Source organism: Myotis yumanensis, unplaced genomic scaffold (genome assembly GCF_028538775.1).
Source record: "Myotis yumanensis isolate MYYU_CA2020_CCGP unplaced genomic scaffold, mMyoYum1.0.hap1 SCAF_11, whole genome shotgun sequence".
NCBI classification, from domain to species: Eukaryota; Metazoa; Chordata; class Mammalia; order Chiroptera; family Vespertilionidae; genus Myotis; species Myotis yumanensis.
Window position 1 is genome coordinate 25,008,585 of NW_027223762.1, and position 11,295 is coordinate 25,019,879.

At 41.4% G+C, this 11,295-nt stretch overlaps 1 pseudogene; it reads left to right on the forward strand.

Moving 5' to 3' along the window:
* The first annotated feature begins 6,273 nt into the window (after positions 1–6,273).
* LOC139019630 (ribosomal RNA small subunit methyltransferase NEP1 pseudogene) lies at positions 6,274–6,915 on the forward strand (annotated as a pseudogene).
* The last annotated feature ends 4,380 nt before the right edge of the window (positions 6,916–11,295 follow it).

Below are 11,295 nucleotides of genomic sequence, written 5' to 3' on the forward strand. Positions count from 1 at the left end.
TTCTAAAAAGCTCAATATTGTACCCTAGCATTATTGTCTGATGTTAATATGTAGCTCTTTAATTTTTTTAAACCTCACCCAAGGATACTTTTTCCATTGATTTTTTTTTAAGAGAATGGAAGGGAGGGAGAGGAGGGAAAAGAGAGAGAGAAACATAGACATGAGAGAGATACATGAATTGGTTGCCTCCCACTCACACCCTGCCCAAATACGTGCCCTTGGTCGGAAATCCAACCCATGACCCTTCAGTCTGAGGGCCAGTTCTCTAAGTACTGAGCCAGACCAGCCAGGGCTATAGCTCTTTAATTTTTAGCTTAATGTATGTGTTTGATCTCTCCAAATGAGCTGGAGATTCTTGAGGGCCTATGCCTTTTACTTCCTGGCCACCACTGATGCTTAGTACAGAGTTGAGTAACTTAAGTAACTAAGTGCTTAGTAAATATGTATTAAGTAAAGAAGGCAGAAGTTAATTTCATGTCAGCCCTGAGCTCCAGTGGAATGATTTGACTCTACTGCCTCAAACACATCTCTCTATGACATGCTTCTGTGCCTAAGATTCCCACCATCACTTGGCTCTTTTGGATAAACATTGTCTCCAGAAGGCCTGCATTATAATGTAAATATCTAACCTGGGAGGTATCCCTCACTAGCAGATGGTCTTTAATAGTTTCCTAGCAGAGAGTTTGAACCTAGGATTGGGTCCAGGGAAAGAGCCAGAGAACCTAGGGTCCCACTTTGGGGTGTGGATTAGGTAGAGCAGCACCCCAGTGATAGCTGTGACAGATGAGGGGTGGAGCATGAAGCCAAAGTCCACTGGGCTGGGCACCTGTGGGGTGGAGTAGAGGAATGCCTAACTGGGTTAGCGTGTATCTCAGTACAGCCAGAATTGCTCTGTAACATAGAGCCTTCACAAGTTAACCCAGCGCTGTTGGGTATGAATGAATTCCCATCTAACCAATGCTACACTGAGAGCATTGTCTGCGTGGTGACTAGGAGATAATCCAGTGCTCTTTGCAGTCTGTTCTACATTCAGAAATAACTGCTAATCTCTTTGCAATTGCAAGGAAGACCAAAGTAGGGGAGCAAAAAGAAACAATTTCTGGGGTAAGTACTGGTAGAGGACTTTATTATGTCAAGTTCTCATCTGGAATCACCCCCCTAAATCATGGGGGCATGGGTTGATGTGGTGTGGCCCTTGACTCACAACCAATACAGCTTCTGAATTCTGAGTAATCTGTACATAAACATACCTATGCCCGCATGTGATATAGATATGCCCAAGTGCCTCTGTGTATATAATTCCAGGCTTTGTTTCTATAAATTGCTTGCTAGTGTGATGGGTAAGAATCAGAAATCAGCAGCAAACCAAAGCAAGTGGGGGAGTTCATGGCCACCAGGCAGGGTTCTCTGTCCTCCACCAACACCCAGCAGGAAGCAGGCAGGGAAGGTCCCTGAGATTATAAGGGCTTGGCTAGTTTATTACTCTCATTCTTATGGGCGTTTTTATAAGAAGCGAGCAAAGTACGAAATATTTTATAGCCTTTCAGATAGGAAGTATGACACCACATTTCAAAGAATAAAGGCCCCCATAAAGATGAGCACCTCACTACAAGTTCCTTTGGGAATCAATGGGAAGTTATTAAGTGCCAGAGCTCATCTGATACACAAATAAACACCTCTCTAAGTTTTGACTGTTAAGACATAAAATTTAGAGATGATAGCCCTGCAGCTACACAGTGTGGGGAAAGAATTTAGGTTTTGAAGTCAAACATACCTTAGTACCTCCATTCACCAATGGGATCTTGGACATTGCCTAACTTTGCCTACTCCAGTGATTTCCAATCTTTTTCATCTCATGGTACACATAAACTAATTATTAAAATTCTCTGGCACACCAAAAATATAGTTTTTGCCACTCTGACAAAAAAAAAGGTATAAAAAATAGGTATAATTTTATCCATTCACACCAGATGGCTATTGTTGTGTTGGCTGCTATCGTTTTTTTTTTTTTTTTTAATTTGACAATCTAAGGGAAAAGAGGTCAGTGTCTCTGACTAAATAGTCAGGTATTGCATGTTTAAAAAATTCTTTTGGCACACCAATATGCCTCTTGCAGCAACTGGTTGAAAATCGCTGGCCTAACCAGTTCCCTAATTTGTAAAATGGAAATAATATGTGAAGACAATGTAAAGAAAGCACCTTGTGAATGCTTACCAAGTGTTCATTTTCTCCTTTTCTTCCTTTCTAAATGATCAGCTGAATTAACTAACTACTGAGGAAGATTTCAGACCAGTAGCCCAATACGGCTCTGAAACCCCTCAAGAGTAAGAAGAGTCTAAAAGTTAAGCTGCAAAAAAAAGAGAGCAGTCTGTTTCATTAACATTCCCAATGATCTACAACTGGATGGGAGCCAGACTAACCCTGATTCTATTGATCCTATGGACTGGAGCTATCCATGCGAGTATCTGTCTCACTACTGAAGCTAGAAACACCTCAAGGGAATGTATGGAGACCGAGAACCCGAAGAACCCTTTCTTGTGAATGAATCTCCACAGGACTAGGGTAAAGCCTCAAAGTTTGATTTTTTATTAAAATTGAATGATTTTTATCTTCTCTCCCCACCAATTAGTCCTGAAATACCATTCTCTTTAGCTAATTTTGGACCCCTTTAAGGCTTATTCATAGGCCAGCTTTCACATTTTTGTCCCCATTTTATGCCCAACAACATGCATCAAATAAATTTACATTGGCAGTAACAAAATAGTCACAGGGATGTAAGATACAGCATAAGTAACATAGTCAATAATATTGTAATAACTGCATATGGTGCCAGGTGGATTGTTTGAAATACTACCAGGGGGATCACTTTGTAAAATCTATGATTGTCTAATCACTATGCCTTTACCTGAAACTAATACAAAATAATATTGAATGTCAATTGTAATTGAAAAATACAAATTTTTAAATCAGTTTATGCACAGACTATTTCTACAGGAGTGGGCCAGTTGGGGTGAAAAGCTAAATTATGCCTGTGTCCTAATCTATGTTGACACAATTTCACTGGTTGGCTATCTCCATTCAACAGACCCTCTATTTTTTCCTACAAAGCCTTTTGTACCTAAGGATAGACACAAAGTGTCCTCATGTCAAGATGGTTCACTAATCCTTCACCAATCTGAGATATTCTTTGAGCTATTTGTAGCATTTAGCTCCACATGCTATTTGGGGGGGGGGGGGGGGGGGCAGGGGCTGTCCCTTTGACCAAATTAGAGATAGAAACTTGGTCCCTAAAGTGCCCCAACTGTGTGACTCAACTCACCACTCATTAGCTGCTAGCAGTATTTCAGCAAGTTCTGTCAGCTATAGGTAATGGAGAAAATGCTAACCACAGATTTGCCTTCTTTGCTTTATTATTTATTATTATTATTATCATTATTATTTTAGAGAGAGAGAGGGAAACATTAATTTGCTGTTCCACTTATTTATGCACTCATTGTATGTGCCATAACCAGGGATTGAACCCGCAATCTCAGTGTATCAGGATGATGCTTAAATCAACTGAGCTATCGGGTCAGGGCAGATTTGCTTTCTATAGGACTTTCTGTCATCATCATCATCACCACTACCCCCCACTATTCTAATCTGCTGCTTGTTCACCTAATAAGGCCTGCACAGAAATGGAAATGTGGTCGTTGCTTTTTCAGTTCACAAGACTTCCCTACAGACTCCTGGAAGTCCCCCTTCAGTTTTTCACAGACAGGGAACCAACAAAGACATCCTCCCTCCCCACCTTCCTTAATCCACATTCTTTATTTCCTTCTTCTTTCAGTTCCTTCTACCAATTCACAGCAATTACTCTCTCTCTTATTCACTCAAACCTCAACGACTGTTGATTCTTAGTAGTACTAGGACGGGACAGCCCAGACTCCAGGAACATCATCAGGTTGGGTAGATTCTGAGTCAGTATTGTATACATTAATGTGTGTTGTGCCTGGCTCAGCTGGACTCTGCCACGATAACTCACTCATCCTAAGAGTACCGATGACATTATGTTTGTAACATTTAGTTTATTCTTATCATACACTGATTTTCTAGAGACATCTCAGTCATCCCTATTGAGACATACAGATAATGTAAGCTCGTAGTTGTCCTTTGTTTCTTTATCTTGCCTTGCAAGCCACCAATGCAATAATTCCCAGCCAGCAACATAACCCAGGAAAACAGTCTTGTTAGACTCTGTCCACTTGCCAGGAGAGGGAACTTCCTCACAGTTACTGTAGCCCAATTGGTTGCTTCAGAAAAGTCATTAAACAAGAACATGGAATACAGCTCTCAGGTTTTATCAGAGCTGTGGCGTACACTGTAAATGACCCATCATAAGGACCCCACCCCTCTCTCCGATCCTGATAAGGCAAAGGTTAAGGTTCATCTCTGTCTGCACATTCTATTTCCTTCTGTCCAAGCCAGGACACAACTTCTGGAGTAAACTGGTTCCTCTCTCGGCTGGCTCGAAGAACAATATTCTTTTTACAGTGTTGAATGGTTAAGTCATACACAAAGTAGGTGCCCAAGAAATGCTTATTAGTGATCACGACTCAACTATTCAGGCAGTCATTAAGCTATGATTGGCTACCCGTAGCCCCTATTTTACCATATCCTCCCAGAGAAAGCACTTCCATCCCTTTCTACAAAGTCGGCCACCACCACTGCACTCCGCGGGGAGAGCAGTCAGCCTGGAGCTCCTGGACCTTCCTGCTGACTATTCAAAACCCACACAGCTCGGGTTCATGCCCCATCTCTCTCCAAGAGCCTGTCAGGCTAATCCTAACGTGCCTCGTATTCCTATTAACCTCGGTCACTGCCAGAACAAGCCATCAAGCCCAGCCGGTGTAGCTCAATGGTTGAACATTGACCTGTGAACCAGGAGGTCACAGTTCGATTTCCCCTCAGGGCAATATGCCCAGGTTGCAGGGCTTGATCTCCAGGTGGGGCCTGCAGGAGGCAGCCAATCAATGATTCTCTCTCATCATTGATGTTTCTATCTCTCTCTCCCTCTCTGAAATCAATAAAGATATATTTTTTAAAAACTAAGCCGTCAACATTGTATACTCATCCCAGTACCCTTGAGTTCCTGACCTGGTCTGAAACGCCCCCTCCCAGCCTCCCCAAACTCTTCCACTGTACCCTTTGCAACTCCAAATCTGTCACCCTCAAAGGTTGTGGTAGACCCCTCCTCTTTGAACATTCCTGCCACCTCCTGGAAGTAAATGAACCTGGTTGCCCTAATCACCACATCTTCTGAGCAGTCCTCTCAGGTAGAAACTGGTTTTACTTTTCCCCTCATATCCCATGCACCCCAGGGCCAGGGGGTGTAGTAAATGTCCTGCTTGCCATTTCCAAACTATTTCTTTACTTTCCTTCTTCTAAACATACAGCTCCTTTAAAGTCCTCAAGCCCTTCCTTTTTCAATCACTAAATACTAGTCCCACTGACTGCCTTTCTGTTATTCTAGCATATTTTGTGTACAGTCCATTTTTCTATCTTATCTTTTGCAGTATTAAATTAGGTCAAATATGATGCTGAAATCAAGGTACAATATGCTATTATTTTTTTTTTAAATATTTGATTGATTTTTTTACAGAGAGGAAGGGAGAGAGAGATAGTTAGAAACATGCCCTAGCCAGCTTGGCTCAGTGGATGGAGCGTCAGCCTTCGGACTGAGAGGTCCCGGGTTCGATTCCGGCCAAGGGCACATGCCTGGGTTGCAGGCTCGTTCCCTAGTGGGGCAGGAGGCAGCCAATCAATGATTCTCTCTCATCATTGATGTTTCTATCTCTCCTTCTCCCTTCCTCTCTGAAATCAATAAAGAAATATATTAAAAAAAAAAAAAGAAATATCGATGAGAGAGAAACATCGACCAGCTGCCTCCTGCACATCTCCTACTGGGGATGTGCCTACAACCCAGGTACATGCCCTTGACCGGAATCAAACCTGGAACCTTCCAGTCCGCAGGCCGATGCTCTATCCACTGAGCCAAACCGGTTTCGGCCAATATGCTATTATTTAAGGCAATAACTCTTTTATTGATGTTTAGAGGAAGAGGAAGGGATACACACACACACACACACACACACACACACACACACACACACACTAGAGGCCTGATGCACAAAATTCGTGCAAGGGGCTCAGCCCTCACTAAGAATATTTGCGGGGAGACCTCGGTAGCGCCAGGCAGCAAGCCCTCGCCATTTCCAAGCGCCTGCTTTTAAAATGGCAGGGAAGACATACAAACTACTAAACTGTGACAAGCACAAGTCTATGTTGTTGAAGAATGGACAGGATCGGGGGGAAGTGAGACCAGACATAGCTCACTAGAGTTTACTGATGCTGATGGACAGTCCCCTGAACCGAGCTGGCTTGTTGCAGGTTTATATCCATGCACAGAAGAATGTGCTGATTGAAGTGAACCCCCAGACTCGAATTCCCAGAACCTTTGACCGCTTTTGTGGCCTCATGGTTCAGCTTTTACACAAACTCAGTGTTCGAGCAGCTGATGGCCCCCAGAAGCTCTTGAAGGTAATTAAAAATCCAGTGTCAGATCACTTCCCAGTTGGATGTATGAAAATTGGCACTTCTTTTTCCATCCCAGTTGTCAGTGATGTGCGAGAGTTGGTCCCCAGCAGCGACCTATTGTTTTTGTGGTGAGGGCCTTTGTCCATGGCAAGCTCAATGTGGAGTATACAGAGAAGATGGTGTCCATCAGCAACTACCCCCTTTCTGCTGTTCTAACCTGTGCAAAACTTACCACAGCCTTTGAGGAAGTATGGAGGGTCATTTGACAGTAGGACCTTGCTCTGAAACAGAGACTGTTGACATTGCATCCCTTGACTCTTCTAACTCCCTGTTGGATGATGACCTTCCTGAACCAAGGCTGGGGTTAGTGGAAGCCAAGGCTGAATGTACATTTGCTATTTGTTTATCTTATAAACACTGTTCTTGCAAAAAAAAAAAAAAAAAGAATAATATTTGCTTTATTGAAGCTATTTTAAAATTATAGCTATTCTTTTATTCTTTCCAGTTGAAAAGTATAAGTTCAGTAGTTTTCATTTTGGTCTTATCTTTAAAATGAAAAATTTATTTTTAATTTTTATTTTTTTTACAGAGAGGAAGAGAGAGGGATAGAGAGCCAGAAACATCGATGAGAGAGAAACATCGATCAGCTGCCTCCTGCACATCTCCTACTGAGGATGTGCCCGCAACCAAGGTACATGCCCTTGACCGGAATCAAACCTGGGACCCTTTCAGTCCGCAGGCTGATGCTCTATCCACTGAGCCAAACCGGTTTTGGCGCAGCATTATTTATAATAGCCATGATATGGAAGCAACCTAAGTGTCCATCAGTAGATGAATGGTTAAAGAAGTAGTACATATGTTACTCAAGGTTCTTGGAAACTCCATAAAAATAATATTCAAGTGAAAGGTTTATTAAAAAGTTCATGCAGCCCTAGCCGGCTTGGCTCAGTGGATAGAGCGTCAGCCTGCGGACTGAGGGGTCCCTGGTTGATTCTGGCCAAGGGCACATGCCTGGGTTGCGGGCTCATTCCCCAGTGGGGGGTGTACAAGAGGCAGCCAATCAATGATTCTCTCTCATCATTGATGTTTCCATCTCTCTGTCCTTCTCCCTTCCTCTCTGAAGTCATTAAAGAAATATATTTTTAAAAAAAACCAATAGTGATTAACAACTTTTTTTTTACTCCAAAGTGAGTTTTTAAAAAATCAAGTGCCTATACTTGTATATAAGAATTTCTGGTACCAAGAATTAACCAATCAGGCACAACCTTATTATGCAACATGACCAATAAGATGCAACTCTATATGACCTGTATATTTATGACCTATATATTTATGGTTCAAGACAGGGCATTTACACTAGACAACTACTGTGTTGGCTATTGTCTTTCTCTTTTTTTATTTGACAGTATAATGGAAGAGAGGTCAGTGCCCCTGCATGTTTTATAACTTTTTGCAGCACACAGTTGTGTGCGGTGGCACACTGGTTGAAAACCAGTGACTTGGACGTTATTGTGATGAGTGAAATAAGTCAGACAGAGAAAGACAAATGCCATATGATGTCACTTAAATGTGGAATCTAAAAAATAAAATAAACAAGCAGAACAGAAACAGACTCATTGATACAGAGAACATTTTGACAGTTGCCAGATGGGAGGGGGGTTGGGAAGATGGGTGAAAAGGTGAAAAGATTAAGTACAAATTGGTAGTTACAGAATAGTCATGGGGATGTGCCGGGAGCCGGTCCATCCTTGCTGCTTGACACAGTCGCTGCAGGAAAGAAACATCTGCACAGCATATGTTTCAAGGGACCTGGCATATATAGCATATTGTTCTTAATATGTTTGCTCTCTTTAGCGCCATGTGTTTTAACCAAGGTCACCTCTCTGAGAAAGGTTGTTTCCCCAGGTGGGGATCTTTCCCTGAGGTTAGGGAGGGGATACAACCCCTTAATTAAGTGCCAGGCGGGTAGTTAAGCTACATAATCTTTACTCCCTAGAATGGAGATAAGAAACGCCCTAACCTTTGTAATAGAAATTGACAGGATTAAAATTGGCTGGTATAAATATGGATGTAACAAGACAATAAACATCAGATCCTCATCAGTTCCTAACCAGAACTCCGGCCAGAACTTTGGCTGGAGATCCTGGCTATAGGTCCTGACTAGGCTGCTGATCAACTGAAGGCTGTCTTCGTGTCATTCCTTCTTCGCCGACTCCGTCCACACCTTTGGGGACCCCTGGACCCGCTGGGATTGGACCCCAGCAGGGATGTAAAGTACAGCATAGGAAATAAAATCAATAATATTGTAATAAGTCTGTATAGTGTCAGATGGGTACTAGATTTATCAGGGTGATCCCTTTGTAAGTTATATAAATGTCTAACCACTGGGTTGTACACCCAAAACTAATATATTGTATGGCAACTATAATCTATATTATAAAAGGCCAGTGGCCGTAATGACCAAACGACCAGTCACCAGGAGGAGCATTGATGGGTCTTGAGGCGTGGCGGGTCTGAGTCTCGCATGATTTCACGCGTGGGGCCTCTAGTTAAAAAATAAAAAATTACTTGAAAATTCAAAAAATACTTCGATATAGTTTTTAATCTTATCATATTTCTTTGTTAATACTCACCCAAGGGTATTTTTCCCATTGATTTTTAGACAGAGTGGATGGGAGAGAGGGGGAAGAAAGAGAGAGAGAAAGATCCATGTGAGACACACCAATTGGTTGGATCCAAATGCCTTAACTGGGGCAGGGAACAAACTTGCAACTCAGTTACATGCCCTTGACCTAGAATGGTACCCACAACCCTCCAGTGTGTGGGCTGACACTCTAACCACTGAGCAACACCGGCCAGAGCATGTCATATTTCTTTCTCAGTCAAATATTATCTGTCAATTGACTCTTGTCAAAATTAAAAAGCAATATCTATAAAATTTAGTAGATATACTTGGATATGAAATCTTACAAAATATTGAGAAATATTCTTAAATATAGCACTGTAACTACACAAGATTCACAATCATAGCATAAAATGAGAGTACTTTGCCTGGCTGGTGTGGCTCAATGATTGAGCATTGTCCTATGAACCAGGAGGTCACAGTTTGATTCCTGGTCAGGGCACATGCCCAGGTTTCAGGATCAATCCCCAGAGTGGGGCGTGCAGGAAGCAGCCAACCGATGATTCTCTCTCATTGATGTCTCTATCTCTCTCTCCTTCTCTCTTCCTCTCTGAAATCAATAAAAATATATTTTTTAAATGAGAGTAATTTTGAGCAGTGAGTGACAAATTGAGGTGTTAGTGAGCTATAAAAATAAATACCTTAGATGTATGCTCAGATATTATGAGTCAGAACTTAGTGTGGTATTTGTCATTTATTTAATAATCATGTTTACTCAATTCACTTTACTGCAATGACCAATTTATAAACAGCTGTCAGCTTGATTAGGTAACAGATTAAGACCTGGCAATGTAACATTTTGCAAGTAAAGCCACAATAACCAGTTAGATTGTTCTTGTTAAAAGTACAGTATGTCTAGTTTGGAGGCTGGCTGTAGGCAACTTCCTGAAATGAAGAAGAAAACAAAAATCTGGTTAACTTGTTCCTGATTTGATAGTACTATTCTTTTAACTTCAAGTTGTTGAGCAGATCACAAAGTTCCAAAACTAGGTCTAGCAACTCAGATTTACAGATTTAAAACAGTGATAGGATTTTCTTAAGACTTCAATCATCAAGTAAACCCTGGCCAGGTAGGTCAGTTGGGTAGAGAGACCTCCCAATACATCCTGATACTCCAAGGTTACAGGCTCCATCCTTGGTCAGTGTTCTTATAGGAATCAACCAATGAATGAATGAATGGGGGAAACAACAAGTCGATGTTTCTCTCTCTCTCTCTTCCTCTCTAAGTCAATTTTAAAAATATTTAAAAAAAATAATCAAGTAGATAGATCATTAAATGTTCAAGTAAAATTCAAATTATACAGCTATTTACTGTAACAATGTGATTATTTACATTAATCAATTTTCAATAAGAGAGTACAACACACTTAAATGTCACTCAATAAAAGCATAATTTTTTACAGGATACATACTTATAAAAATTAGCTGAATCTTTTTTTTTTTAAATATATATTTTATTGATTTTTTACGGAGAAGAAGGGAGAGAGATAGAGAGTTAGAAACATCGATAAGAGAGAAACATCAATCAGCTGCCTCCTGCATACCCCCCACTGGGGATGTGCCCACAACCAAGGTACATGCCCTTGACTGGTATCGAACCTGGGACCCTTCAGTCCGCAGGCCGACGCTCCATCCACTGAGCCAAACAGGTCAGGGCATGAATCTTAAAATTGGGTTTTCACCTTTCCTCTTTTGAATTCTTACTCCAAAATTTTCTTATGCAGGAAAAAAAAAAGCCTTTTAAAAACAGATTGGGAAACATTTGAGATTTTGCTTTCCAACAATTATTCAGTTTGGGCTCAAATAAAGTCTTATAAAGATTAAAAAACAAATAAAGAAAAACAGATTATAATGATATTTCCGCTAACAAAAAAATTAAAGACCATATTTTGTCATTGAATTACAATTCTTTTAAGACTAATGTTTGCCCTAACTGGTTTGGCTCAGTGGACAGAGCGTCGGCCTGCGGACTCAAGGGTCCCGGGTTCGATTCCGGTCAAGGGCATGTACCTTGGTTGCGGGCACGTCTCCGGTGG